Here is a 15,538-nt window from a genome sequence, read left to right as displayed (position 1 = left end):
AGGAGAGGTTCAAATCATAGAAAGTTAGAGTGTCAGTCCTCTTGTACTTAAGTCGGTATTTTGCCTTTTGAATTTAATTCCCATGCAATTTCTGTGTTTCATTGTCAATAAGAAGGTCCAAGGGATACAGTAAACCTGAAGTGAAGCATCGGAATCTAAAACTGGATTCGCAGGAGAGGTTCAAATCATAGAATGTTAGAGTGTCAGTCCTCTTTTACTTAAGACGGCATTGTGCCATTTGTATTCAATTCGGATGCGATTTCTGCGTTTTATCGTCAACAAGAAGGTCCAAGGGATACAGTAAACCTGAAGTGAAGAATCGGAATCAAAATCTGACCTCACAGGAGAGGTTCGAATCGTAGAAAGTGAGAGTGTCAGTCCTCTTTTACTTAAGTGGGCATTGTGCCATTTGTATTAAATTCGGATGCAATTTCTGTGTTTCATCGTCAATAATAAGGTCCAAGGGATACAGTAAACCTGAAGTGAAGCATCGGAATCTAAAACTGGACTCACAGGAGAGATTCAAATCATAGAAAGTGAGAGTGTCAGTCCTCTTTTACTTAAGTTGGCATTGTACGTTTTAAATTTAATTCCGATGCTATATCTGTGTTTCATCGTCAATAAGAAGGTCCAAGGGATACAGTAAACCTGAAGTGAAGCGTCGGAATCTAAAACTGGACTCACAGGAGAGGTTCAAATCATAGAAAGTGAGAGTGTCAGTCCTCTTGTACTTAAGTCGGCATTGTGCCTTTTGAATTTAATTCCGATGCTATTTCTGTGTTTCATTGTCAATAAGAAGGTCCAAGGGATACAGTAAACCTGAAGTGAAGCATCGGAAACTAAAACTGGATTCGCAGGAGAGGTTCAAATCATAGAATGTTAGAGTGTCAGTCCTCTTGTACTTAAGTCACCATTGTGACATTTGTATTAATTTCGGATGCAATTTCTGTGTTCCATCGTCAATAAGAAGGTCCAAGGGATATAGTAAACCTGAAGTGAAGCATCGGAATCTAAAACTGGACTCACAGGAGAAGTTCAAATCATAAAAAGTGAAAGTGTCAGTCCTCTTGTACTTAAGTCACCATTGTGACTTTTGTATTAAATTCGGATGCAATTTCTGTGTTTCATCGTCAATAAGAAGGTCCAAGAGATACAGTAAACCTGAGGTGAAGCATCGGAATCTAAAACTGGACTCACAGGAGAGGTTCAAGTCATAGAAAGTGAGAGTGTCAGTCCTCTTGTACTTAAGTCACCATTGTGACTTTTGTATTAATTTCGGATGCAATTTCTGGCCGGCCGCGGTGGTCTCGCGGTTAAGGCGCTCAGTCCGGAACCACGCGACTGCTACGGTCGCAGGTTCGAATCCTGCTTCGGGCATGGATGTGTGTGATGTCCTTAGGTTAGTTAGGTTTAAGTAGTTCTAAGTTCTAGGGGACTGATGACCACAGATGTTAAGTCCCATAGTGCTCAGAGCCATTTGAACCATTTTTTGCAATTTCTGTGTTTCATCGTCAATACGAGGGTCCAAGGGATACAGTGATCCTGAAGTGAAGCATCGGAATCTAAAACTGGACTCAAAGGAGAGGTTCAAATCATAGAAAGTGAGAGTGTCAGTCCTCTTTTACTTAAGTCGGCATTGTGCGTTTTAAATTTAATTCCGATGCATTATCTGTGTTTCATCGTCAATAAGAAGGTCCAAGGGATACAGTAAACCTGAAGTGAAGCATCGGAATCTAGAACTGAACTCACAGGAGATGTTCAAATCATAGAAAGTGAGAGTGTCAGTCCTCTTGTACTGAAGCCGCCATTGTGATTTTTGTATTAAATTCGGATGCAATTTCTGTGTTTCATCGTCAATAAGAAGGTCCAAGGGATACAGTAAACCTGAAGTGAAGCATCGGAATCTCAAGCTGGACTCACAGGAGAGGTGCAAATCTTAGAAAGTGAGAGTGTCAGTCCTCTTGTACTTAAGTCGGCATTGTGCCTTTTGAATTTAATTCCGATGCTACTTCTGTGTTTCATTGTCAATAAGAAGGTACAAGGGATACAGTAAACCTGAAGTGAAGCATCGGAATCTAAAACTGGACTCACAGGAGAGGTTCAAATAATAGAAAGGAGAGTGTCAGTCCTCTTGTACTTAAGTCGCCATTGTGTCTTTTGTATTAAATTCGGATGCAATTTCTGTGTGTCATCGTCAATGAGAAGGTCCAAGGGATACAGTAAACCTGAGGAAAAGCATCGGAATCTAAAACTGGACTCACAGGAGAGGTTCAAATCATAGAAAGTTAGAGTGTCAGTCCTCTTGTACTTAAGTTGGCATTGTGCCATTTGTATTAAATTCTGATGCAAACTTTGTGTTTCATCGTCAATAAGAAGGTCCGTGGGATACAGTAAACCTGAAGTGAAGCATCGGAATCTAAAACTGGACTCACAGGAGAGGTTCAAATCATAGAAAGTTAGAGTGTCAGTCCTCTTGTACTTAAGTCGGTATTGTGCCTTTTGAATTTAATTCCGATGCTATTTCTGTGTTTCATTGTCAATAAGAAGGTCCAAGGGATACAGTAAACCTAAAGTGAAGCATCGGAATCTAAAACTGGATTCGCAAAAGAGGTTCAAATCATAGAATGTTAGAGTGTCAGTCCTCTTTTACTTAAGACGGCATTGTGCCATTTGTATTAAATTCGGATGCGATTTCTGTGTTTTATCGTCAACAAGAAGGTCCAAGGGATACAGTAAACCTGAAGTGAAGCATCGGACTCAAAATCTGACCTCACAGGAGAGGTTCGAATCATAGAAAGTGAGAGTGTCAGTCCTCTTGTACTTAAGTGGGCATTGTGCCATTTGTATTAAATTCGGATGCAATTTCTGTGTTTCGTCGTCAATAATAAGGTCCAAGGGATACAGTAAACCTGAAGTGAAGCATCGGTATCTAAAACTGGACTCACAGGAGAGATTCAAATCATAGAAAGTGAGAGTGTCAGTCCTCTTTTACTTAAGTCGGCATTGTGCGTTTTAAATTTAATTCCGATGCTATATGTGTGTTTCATCGTCAATAAGAAGGTCCAAGGGATACAGTAAACCTGAAGTGAAGCATCGGAATCTAAAACTGGACTCACAGGAGAGGTTCAAATCATAGAAAGTGAGAGTGACAGTCCTCTTGTACTTAAGTCACCATTGTGACTTTTGTATTAATTTCGGATGCAATTTCTGTGTTTCATCGTCAATAAGAAGGTCCAAGGGATACAGTAAACCTGAAGTGAAGCATCGGAATCTAAAACTGGACTCACAGGAGAGGTTCAAATAATAGAAAGTGAGAGTGTCAGTCCTCTTGTACTTAAGTCGCCATTGTGCCTTTTGAATTTAATTCCGATGCAATTTCTGTGTTTCATCGTCAATAAGAACGTCCAAGGGATACAGTAAACCTGAAGTGAAGCATCGGAATCTAAAACTGGACTCACAGGAGAGGTTCAAATAATAGAAAGTGAGAACGTCAGTCCTCTTGTACTTAAGTCGCCATTGTGCCTTTTGTATTAAATTCGGATGCAATTTCTGTGTGTCATCGTCAATAAGAAGGTCCAAGGGATACAGTAAACCTGAAGTAAAGCATCGGAATCTAAACCTGGACTCACAGGAGAGGTTCAAATCATAGAAAGTTAGAGTGTCAGTCCTCTTGTACTTAAGTTGGCATTGTGCCATTTGTATTAAATTCGGATGCAAACTCTGTGTTTCATCGTCGATAAGAAGGTCCGTGGGATCCAGTAAACCTGAGGTTAAGCATCGGAATCTAAAACTGGACTCACAGGAGAGGTTCAAATAATAGAAAGTGAGAGTGTCAGTCCTCTTGTACTTAAGTCGCCATTGTGCCTTTTGAATTTAATTCCAATGCAATTTCTGTGTTTCATCGTCAATAAGAACGTCCAAGGGATACAGTAAACCTGAAGTGAAGCATCGGAATCTAAAACTGGACTCACAGGAGAGGTTCAAATAATAGAAAGTGAGTGTGTCAGTCCTCTTGTACTTAAGTCGCCATTGTGCCTTTTGTATTAAATCCGAATGCAATTTCTGTGTGTCATCGTCAAAAAGAAGGTCCAAGGGATACAGTAAACCTGAAGTAAAGCATCGGAATCTAAAACTGGACTCATAGGAGATTTTCAAATTATAGAAAATTAGAGTGTCAGTCCTCTTGTACTTAAGTTGGCATTGTGCCATTTGTATTAAATTCGGATGCAAACTCTGTGTTTCATCGTTAATAAGAAGGTCCGTGGGATACAGTAAACCTGAAGTGAAGCATCGGAATCTAAAACTGGACTCACAGGAGAGGTTCAAATCATAAAAAGTTAGAGTGTCAGTCCTCTTGTACTTAAGGCGGCATTGTGCCTTTTGAATTTAATTCCGATGCTATTTCTGTGTTTCATTGTCAATAAGAAGGTCCAAGGGATACAGTAAACCTGAAGTGAAGCATCGGAATCTAAAACTGGATTCGCAGGAGAGGTTCAAATCATAGAATGTTAGAGTGTCAGTCCTCTTTTACTTAAGACGGCATTGTGCCATTTGTATTAAATTCGGATGCGATTTCTGTGTTTTATCGTCAACAAGAAGGTCCAAGGGATACAGTAAACCTGAAGTGAAGCATCGGAATCTAAATCTGACCTCACAGGAGAGGTTCGAATCATAGAAAGTGAGAGTGTCAGTCCTCTTGTACTTAAGTAGGCATTATGCCATTTGTATTAAATTCGGATGCAATTTCTGTGTTTCATCGTCATTAAAAAGGCCCAAGAGATACAGTACACCTGAGGTGAAGCATCGGAATCTAAAACTGGACTCACAGGAGAGGTTCAAATCATAGAAAGTGAGAGTGTCAGTCCTCTTGTACTTAAGTCACCATTGTGACTTTTGTATTAATTTCGGATGCAATTTCTGTGTTTCATCGTCAATAAGAAGGTCCAAGGGATACAGTAAACCTGAAGTGAAGCATCGCAATCTAAAACTGGACTCACAGGAGAGGTTCAAATAATAGAAAGTGAGAGTGTCAGTCCTCTTGTACTTAAGCCGCCATTGTGCATTTTGAATTTAATTCCGATGCAATTTCTGTGTTTCATTGTCAATAAGAACGTCCAAGGGTTACAGTAAACCTGAAGTGAAGCATCGGAATCTAAAACTAGACTCACAGGAGAGGTTCAAATAATAGAAAGTGAGAGTGTCCGTCCTCTTGTACTTAAGTCGCCATTGTGCTTTTGTATTAAATTCGGATGCAATTTCTGTGTGTCATCGTCAATAAGAAGGTCCAAGGGATACAGTAAACCTGAATTAAAGCATCGGAATCTAAATCTGGGCTCACAGGAGAGGTTCAAATCATAGAAAGTTAGAGTGTCAGTCCTCTTGTACTTAAGACGGCATTGGGCCTATTGTATTAAATTCGGATGGAATTTCTGTGTTTCGTCGTCAATAAGAAGGTCCAAGGGATACAGTAAACCTGAAGTGAAGCATCGGAATCTAAACCTGGACTCACAGGAGAGGTTCAAATCATAGAAAGTGAGAGTGTCAGTCCTCTTGTACTTAAGTCGGCATTGTGCCTTTTGAATTTAATTCCGATGCTATTTCTGTGTTTCATTGTCAATAAGAAGGTCCAAGGGATACAGTAAACCTGAAGTGAAGCATCGGAATCTAAAACTGGATTCGCAGGAGAGGTTCAAATCATAGAATGTTAGAGTGTCAGTCCTCTTTTACTTAAGACGGCATTGTGCCATTTGTATTACATTCGGATGCGATTTCTGTGTTTTATCGTCAACAAGAAGGTTCAAGGGATACAGTAAACCTGAAGTGAAGCATCGGAATCTAAATCTGACCTCACAGGAGAGGTTCGAATCATAGAAAGTGAGAGGGTCAGTCCTCTTGTACTTAAGTCACCATTGTGACTTTTGTATTAATTTCGGATGCAATTTCTGTGTTCCATCGTCAATAAGAAGGTCCAAGGGATACAGTGAACCTGAAGTGAAGCATCGGAATCTAAAACCGGACACACAGGAGAGGTTCAAATAATAGAAAGTGATAGTGTCAATCCTCTTGTACTTAAGCCGCCATTGTGCTTTTTGTATTAAATTCGGATGCAATTTCTGTGTGGCATCGTCAATAAGAAGGTCCAAGGGATACAGTAAACCTGAAGTAAAGCATCGGAATCTAAAACTGGACTCACAGGAGAGGTTCAAATCATAGAAAGTTAGAGTGTCAGTCCTCTTGTACTTAAGTTGGCATTGTGCCATTTGTATTAAATTCGGATGCAAACTCTGTGTTTCATCGTCAATAAGAAGGTCCGTGGGATACAGTAAACCTGACGTGAAGCATCGGAATCTAAAACTGGACTCACAGGAGAGGTTCAAATAATAGAAAGTGAGAGTGTCAGTCCTCTTGTACTTAAGTCGCCATTGTGCCTTTTGAATTTAATTACGATGCAATTTCTGTGTTTATCGTCAATAAGAACGTCCAAGGGATACAGTAAACCTGAAGTGAAGCATCGGAATCTAAAACTGGACTCACAGGAGAGGTTCAAATAATAGAAAGTTAGAGTGTCAGTCCTCTTGTACTTAAGTCGCCATTGTGCCTTTTGTATTAAATTCGGATGCAATTTCTGTGTGTCATCGTCAATAAGAAGGTCCAAGGGATACAGTAAACCTGAAGTAAAGCATCGGAATCTAAAACTGGACTCACAGGAGAGGTTCAAATTATAGAAAGTTAGAGTGTCAGTCCTCTTGTACTTAAGTTGGCATTGTGCCATTTGTATTAAATTCGGATGCAAACTCTGTGTTTCATCGTCAATAAGGTCCGTGGGATACAGTAAACCTGAAGTGAAGCATCGGAATCTAAAACTGGACTCACAGGAGAGGTTCAAATCATAGAAAGTTAGTGTGTCAGTCCTCTTGTACTTAAGTCGGCATTGTGCCTTTTGAATTTAATTCCGATGCTATTTCTGTGTTTCATTGTCAATAAGAAGGTCCAAGGGATACAGTAAACCTGAAGTGAAGCATCGGAATCTAAAACTGGATTCGCAGGAGAGGTTCAAATCATAGAATGTTAGAGTGTCAGTCCTCTTTTACTTAAGACGGCATTGTGCCATTTGTATTAAATTCGGATGCGATTTCAGTGTTTTATCGTCAACAAGAAGGTCCAAGGGATACAGTAAACCTGAAGTGAAGCATCGGAATGTAAATCTGACCTCACAGGAGAGGTTCGAATCATAGAAAGAGAGAGTGTCACTCCTCTTGTACTTAAGTGGGCATTATGCCATTTGTATTAAATTCGGATGCAATTTCTGTGTTTCATCGTCAATAAGAAGGTCCAAGAGATACAGTAAACCTGAGGTGAAGCATCGGAATCTGAAACTGGACTCACAGGAGAGGTTCAAATCATAGAAAGTGAGAGTGTCAGTCCTCTTGTACTTAAGTCACCATTGTGACTTTTGTATTAATTTCGGATGCAATTTCTGTGTTTCATCATCAATAAGAAGGTCCAAGGGATACTGTAAACCTGAAGTGAAGCATCGGAATCTAAAACTGGACTCACAGGAGAGGTTCAAATAATAGAAAGTGAGAGTGTCAGTTCTCTTGTACTTAAGTCGCCATTGTGCCTTTTGAATTTAATTCTGATGCAATTTCTGTGTTTCATCGTCAATAAGAACGTCCAAGGGATACAGTAAACCTGAGGTGAAGCATCGGAATCTAAAACTGGAGTCACAGGAGAGGTTCAAATAATAGAAAGTGAGAGTGTCAGTCCTCTTCTACTTAAGTCGCCATTGTGCCTTTTGTATTAAATTCAGATGCAATTTCTGTGTGTCATCGTCAATAAGAAGGTCCAAGGGATACAGTAAACCTGAAGTAAAGCATCGGAATCTAAAACTGGACTCACAGGAGAGGTTCAAATCATAGAAAGTTAGAGTGTCAGTCCTCTTGTACTTAAGTTGGCATTGTGCCATTTGTATTAAATTCGGATGCAAACTCTGTGTTTCATCGTCAATAAGAAGGTCCATGGGATACAGTAAACCTGAAGTGAAGCATCGGAATCTAAAACTGGACTCACAGGAGAGGTTCAAATAATAGAAAGTGAGAGTGTCAGTCCTCTTGTACTTAAGTCGCCATTGTGCCTTTTGAATTTAATTCTGATGCAATTTCAGTGTTTCATCGTCAATAAGAACGTCCAAGGGATACAGTAAACCTGATGTGAAGCATCAGAATCTAAAACTGGACTCACAGGAGAGGTTAAAATAATAGAAAGTGAGAGTGTCAGTCCTCTTGTACTTAAGTCGCCATTGTGCCTTTTGTATTAATTTCGGATGCAATTTCTGTGTTTCATCGTCAATAAGAAGGTCCAAGGGATACTGTAAACCTGAAGTGAAGCTTCGCAATCTAAAACTGGACTCACAGGAGAGGTTCAAATCATAGAAAGTTAGAGTGTCAGTCCTCTTGTACTTAAGTTGGCATTGTGCCATTTGTATTAAATTCGGATGCAAACTCTGTGTTTCATCGTCAATAAGAAGGTCCGTGGGATACAGTAAACCTGACGTGAAGCATCGGAATCTAAAACTGGACTCACAGGAGAGGTTCAAATAATAGAAAGTGAGAGTGTCAGTCCTCTTGTACTTAAGTCGCCATTGTGCCTTTTGAATTTAATTACGATGCAATTTCTGTGTTTATCGTCAATAAGAACGTCCAAGGGATACAGTAAACCTGAAGTGAAGCATCGGAATCTAAAACTGGACTCACAGGAGAGGTTCAAATAATAGAAAGTGAGAGTGTCAGTCCTCTTGTACTTAAGTCGCCATTGTGCCTTTTGTATTAAATTCGGATGCAATTTCTGTGTGTCATCGTCAATAAGAAGGTCCAAGGGATACAGTAAACCTGAAGTAAAGCATCGGAATCTAAAACTGGACTCACAGGAGAGGTTCAAATTATAGAAAGTTAGAGTGTCAGTCCTCTTGTACTTAAGTTGGCATTGTGCCATTTGTATTAAATTCGGATGCAAACTCTGTGTTTCATCGTCAATAAGGTCCGTGGGATACAGTAAACCTGAAGTGAAGCATCGGAATCAAAAACTGGACTCACAGGAGAGGTTCAAATCATAGAAAGTGAGAGTGTCAGTCCTCTTGTACTTAAGTGGGCATTATGCCATTTGTATTAAATTCGGATGCAATTTCTGTGTTTCATCGTCAATAAGAAGGTCCAAGAGATACAGTAAACCTGAGGTGAAGCATCGGAATCTGAAACTGGACTCACAGGAGAGGTTCAAATCATAGAAAGTGAGAGTGTCAGTCCTCTTGTACTTAAGTCACCATTGTGACTTTTGTATTAATTTCGGATGCAATTTCTGTGTTTCATCATCAATAAGAAGGTCCAAGGGATACTGTAAACCTGAAGTGAAGCATCGGAATCTAAAACTGGACTCACAGGAGAGGTTCAAATAATAGAAAGTGAGAGTGTCAGTTCTCTTGTACTTAAGTCGCCATTGTGCCTTTTGAATTTAATTCTGATGCAATTTCTGTGTTTCATCGTCAATAAGAACGTCCAAGGGATACAGTAAACCTGAGGTGAAGCATCGGAATCTAAAACTGGAGTCACAGGAGAGGTTCAAATAATAGAAAGTGAGAGTGTCAGTCCTCTTGTACTTAAGTCGCCATTGTGCCTTTTGTATTAAATTCAGATGCAATTTCTGTGTGTCATCGTCAATAAGAAGGTCCAAGGGATACAGTAAACCTGAAGTAAAGCATCGGAATCTAAAACTGGACTCACAGGAGAGGTTCAAATCATAGAAAGTTAGAGTGTCAGTCCTCTTGTACTTAAGTTGGCATTGTGCCATTTGTATTAAATTCGGATGCAAACTCTGTGTTTCATCGTCAATAAGAAGGTCCATGGGATACAGTAAACCTGAAGTGAAGCATCGGAATCTAAAACTGGACTCACAGGAGAGGTTCAAATAATAGAAAGTGAGAGTGTCAGTCCTCTTGTACTTAAGTCGCCATTGTGCCTTTTGAATTTAATTCTGATGCAATTTCAGTGTTTCATCGTCAATAAGAACGTCCAAGGGATACAGTAAACCTGAAGTGAAGCATCAGAATCTAAAACTGGACTCACAGGAGAGGTTAAAATAATAGAAAGTGAGAGTGTCAGTCCTCTTGTACTTAAGTCGCCATTGTGCCTTTTGTATTAATTTCGGATGCAATTTCTGTGTTTCATCGTCAATAAGAAGGTCCAAGGGATACTGTAAACCTGAAGTGAAGCTTCGCAATCTAAAACTGGACTCACAGGAGAGGTTCAAATCATAGAAAGTTAGAGTGTCAGTCCTCTTGTACTTAAGTTGGCATTGTGCCATTTGTATTAAATTCGGATGCAAACTCTGTGTTTCATCGTCAATAAGAAGGTCCGTGGGATACAGTAAACCTGACGTGAAGCATCGGAATCTAAAACTGGACTCACAGGAGAGGTTCAAATAATAGAAAGTGAGAGTGTCAGTCCTCTTGTACTTAAGTCGCCATTGTGCCTTTTGAATTTAATTACGATGCAATTTCTGTGTTTATCGTCAATAAGAACGTCCAAGGGATACAGTAAACCTGAAGTGAAGCATCGGAATCTAAAACTGGACTCACAGGAGAGGTTCAAATAATAGAAAGTGAGAGTGTCAGTCCTCTTGTACTTAAGTCGCCATTGTGCCTTTTGTATTAAATTCGGATGCAATTTCTGTGTGTCATCGTCAATAAGAAGGTCCAAGGGATACAGTAAACCTGAAGTAAAGCATCGGAATCTAAAACTGGACTCACAGGAGAGGTTCAAATTATAGAAAGTTAGAGTGTCAGTCCTCTTGTACTTAAGTTGGCATTGTGCCATTTGTATTAAATTCGGATGCAAACTCTGTGTTTCATCGTCAATAAGGTCCGTGGGATACAGTAAACCTGAAGTGAAGCATCGGAATCAAAAACTGGACTCACAGGAGAGCTTCAAATCATAGAAAGTTAGTGTGTCAGTCCTCTTGTACTTAAGTCGGCATTGTGCCTTTTGAATTTAATTCCGATGCTATTTCTGTGTTTCATTGTCAATAAGAAGGTCCAAGGGATACAGTAAACCTGAAGTGAAGCATCGGAATCTAAAACTGGACTCACAGGAGAGGTTCAAATAATAGAAAGTGAGAGTGTCAGTTCTCTTGTACTTAAGTCGCCATTGTGCCTTTTGAATTTAATTCTGATGCAATTTCTGTGTTTCATCGTCAATAAGAACGTCCAAGGGATACAGTAAACCTGAGGTGAAGCATCGGAATCTAAAACTGGAGTCACAGGAGAGGTTCAAATAATAGAAAGTGAGAGTGTCAGTCCTCTTGTACTTAAGTCGCCATTGTGCCTTTTGTATTAAATTCAGATGCAATTTCTGTGTGTCATCGTCAATAAGAAGGTCCAAGGGATACAGTAAAAGTGAAGTAAAGCATCGGAATCTAAAACTGGACTCACAGGAGAGGTTCAAATCATAGAAAGTTAGAGTGTCAGTCCTCTTGTACTTAAGTTGGCATTGTGCCATTTGTATTAAATTCGGATGCAAACTCTGTGTTTCATCGTCAATAAGAAGGTCCATGGGATACAGTAAACCTGAAGTGAAGCATCGGAATCTAAAACTGGACTCACAGGAGAGGTTCAAATAATAGAAAGTGAGAGTGTCAGTCCTCTTGTACTTAAGTCGCCATTGTGCCTTTTGAATTTAATTCTGATGCAATTTCAGTGTTTCATCGTCAATAAGAACGTCCAAGGGATACAGTAAACCTGAAGTGAAGCATCGGAATCTAAAACTGGACTCACAGGAGAGGTTAAAATAATAGAAAGTGAGAGTGTCAGTCCTCTTGTACTTAAGTCGCCATTGTGCCTTTTGTATTAATTTCGGATGCAATTTCTGTGTTTCATCGTCAATAAGAAGGTCCAAGGGATACTGTAAACCTGAAGTGAAGCTTCGCAATCTAAAACTGGACTCACAGGAGAGGTTCAAATCATAGAAAGTTAGAGTGTCAGTCCTCTTGTACTTAAGTTGGCATTGTGCCATTTGTATTAAATTCGGATGCAAACTCTGTGTTTCATCGTCAATAAGAAGGTCCGTGGGATACAGTAAACCTGACGTGAAGCATCGGAATCTAAAACTGGACTCACAGGAGAGGTTCAAATAATAGAAAGTGAGAGTGTCAGTCCTCTTGTACTTAAGTCGCCATTGTGCCTTTTGAATTTAATTACGATGCAATTTCTGTGTTTATCGTCAATAAGAACGTCCAAGGGATACAGTAAACCTGAAGTGAAGCATCGGAATCTAAAACTGGACTCACAGGAGAGGTTCAAATAATAGAAAGTGAGAGTGTCAGTCCTCTTGTACTTAAGTCGCCATTGTGCCTTTTGTATTAAATTCGGATGCAATTTCTGTGTGTCATCGTCAATAAGAAGGTCCAAGGGATACAGTAAACCTGAAGTAAAGCATCGGAATCTAAATCTGGACTCACAGGAGAGGTTCAAATTATAGAAAGTTAGAGTGTCAGTCCTCTTGTACTTAAGTTGGCATTGTGCCATTTGTATTAAATTCGGATGCAAACTCTGTGTTTCATCGTCAATAAGGTCCGTGGGATACAGTAAACCTGAAGTGAAGCATCGGAATCAAAAACTGGACTCACAGGAGAGGTTCAAATCATAGAAAGTTAGTGTGTCAGTCCTCTTGTACTTAAGTCGGCATTGTGCCTTTTGAATTTAATTCCGATGCTATTTCTGTGTTTCATTGTCAATAAGAAGGTCCAAGGGATACAGTAAACCTGAAGTGAAGCATCGGAATCTAAAACTGGATTCGCAGGAGAGGTTCAAATCATAGAATGTTATAGTGTCAGTCCTCTTTTACTTAAGACGGCATTGTGCCATTTGTATTAAATTCGGATGCGATTTCAGTGTTTTATCGTCAACAAGAAGGTCCAAGGGATACAGTAAACCTGAAGTGAAGCATCGGAATGTAAATCTGACCTCACAGGAGAGGTTCGAATCATAGAAAGTGAGAGTGTCAGTCCTCTTGTACTTAAGTGGGCATTATGCCATTTGTATTAAATTCGGATGCAATTTCTGTGTTTCATCGTCAATAAGAAGGTCCAAGAGATACAGTAAACCTGAGGTGAAGCATCGGAATCTGAAACTGGACTCACAGGAGAGGTTCAAATCATAGAAAGTGAGAGTGTCAGTCCTCTTGTACTTAAGTCACCATTGTGACTTTTGTATTAATTTCGGATGCAATTTCTGTGTTTCATCATCAATAAGAAGGTCCAAGGGATACTGTAAACCTGAAGTGAAGCATCGGAATCTAAAACTGGACTCACAGGAGAGGTTCAAATAATAGAAAGTGAGAGTGTCAGTTCTCTTGTACTTAAGACGCCATTGTGCCTTTTGAATTTAATTCTGATGCAATTTCTGTGTTTCATCGTCAATAAGAACGTCCAAGGGATACAGTAAACCTGAGGTCAAGCATCGGAATCTAAAACTGGAGTCACAGGAGAGGTTCAAATAATAGAAAGTGAGAGTGTCAGTCCTCTTGTACTTAAGTCGCCATTGTGCCTTTTGTATTAAATTCAGATGCAATTTCTGTGTGTCATCGTCAATAAGAAGGTCCAAGGGATACAGTAAACCTGAAGTAAAGCATCGGAATCTAAAACTGGACTCACAGGAGAGGTTCAAATCATAGAAAGTTAGAGTGTCAGTCCTCTTGTACTTAAGTTGGCATTGTGCCATTTGTATTAAATTCGGATGCAAACTCTGTGTTTCATCGTCAATAAGAAGGTCCATGGGATACAGTAAACCTGAAGTGAAGCATCGGAGTCTAAAACTGGACTCACAGGAGAGGTTCAAATAATAGAAAGTGAGAGTGTCAGTCCTCTTGTACTTAAGTCGCCATTGTGCCTTTTGAATTTAATTCTGATGCAATTTCTGTGTTTCATCGTCAATACGAACGTCCAAGGGATACAGTAAACCTGAAGTGAAGCATCGGAATCTAAAACTGGACTCACAGGAGAGGTTAAAATAATAGAAAGTGAGAGTGTCAGTCCTCTTGTACTTAAGTCGCCATTGTGCCTTTTGTATTAATTTCGGATGCAATTTCTGTGTTTCATCGTCAATAAGAAGGTCCAAGGGATACTGTAAACCTGAAGTGAAGCTTCGCAATCTAAAACTGGACTCACAGGAGAGGTTCAAATCATAGAAAGTTACAGTGTCAGTCCTCTTGTACTTAAGTCGGCATTGTGCCCTTTGAATTTAAATCCGATGCTATTTCTGTGTTTCATTGTCAATAAGAAGGTCCAAGGGATGCAGTAAACCTGAAGTGGAGCATCGGAATCTAAAACAGGACACACAGGAGAGATTCAAATCATAGATAGTGAGAGTGTCAGTCCTCTTTTACTTAAGTCGGCATTGAGCGTTTTAAATTTAATTCCGATGCATTATCTGTGTTTCATCGTCAATAAGAAGGTCCAAGGGATACAGTAAACCTGAAGTGAAGCATCGGAATCTAGAACTGGACTCACAGGAGATGTTCAAATCATAGAAAGTGAGAGTGTCAGTCCTCTTGTACTTAAGCCGCCATTGTGATTTTTGTATTAAAGTCGGATGCAATTTCTGTGTTTCATCGTCAATAAGAAGGTCCAAGGGATACAGTAAACCTGAAGTGAAGCATCGGAATCTAAAACTGGACTCACAGGAGAGGTGCAAATCATAGAAAGTTAGAGTGTCAGTCCTCTTGTACTTAAGTCGGCATTGTACCTTTTGTATTAAATTCGGATGCAAACTCTGTGTTTCATCATCAATTAGAAGGTCCAAGGAATACAGTAAACCTGAAGTGAAGCATCGGAATCTAAAACTGGACTCACAGGAGAGGTTCGAATCATAGAAAGTGAGAGTGTCAGTCCTCTTGTACTTAAGTCGGCATTGCGCCATTTGTATTAAATTCGGATGCAATTTCTGTGTGTCATCGTCAATAAGAAGGTCCAAGGGATACAGTAAACCTGAAGTAAAGCATCGGAATCTAAAACTGGACTCACAGGAGAGGTTCAAATCATAGAAAGTGAGAGTGTCACTCCTCATGTACTTAAGTCGCCATTGTGCCTTTTGTATTAAATTCGGATGCAATTTCTATGTGTCATCGTCAATAAGAAGCTCCAAGGGATACAGTAAACCTGACGTAAAGCATCGGAATCTGAAACTGGACTCACAGGAGAGGTTTAAATTATAGAAAATTAGAGTGTCAGTCCTCTTGCACTTTAGTCGGCATTGTGCCTTTTGTATTAAATTCGGATGCAAACTCTGTGTTTCATCGTCAATATGAAGGTCCAAACGATACAGTAAAAATGAAGTGAAGCATCGGAATCTAAAACTGGATTCACAGGAGAGGTTCAAATAATAGAAAGTGAGAGTGTCAGTCCTCTTGTACTTAAGTCGGCATTGTGCCTTTTGAATTTAATTCCGATGCTATTTCTGTGTTTCATTGTCAATAAGAAGGTCCAAGGGATA

This window comes from Schistocerca serialis, unplaced genomic scaffold (genome assembly GCF_023864345.2).
Source record: "Schistocerca serialis cubense isolate TAMUIC-IGC-003099 unplaced genomic scaffold, iqSchSeri2.2 HiC_scaffold_1417, whole genome shotgun sequence".
Taxonomy (NCBI): Eukaryota; Metazoa; Arthropoda; class Insecta; order Orthoptera; family Acrididae; genus Schistocerca; species Schistocerca serialis.
The sequence above is the reverse complement of the archived record's forward strand: the minus strand, read 5'-3'. Positions refer to the sequence as shown.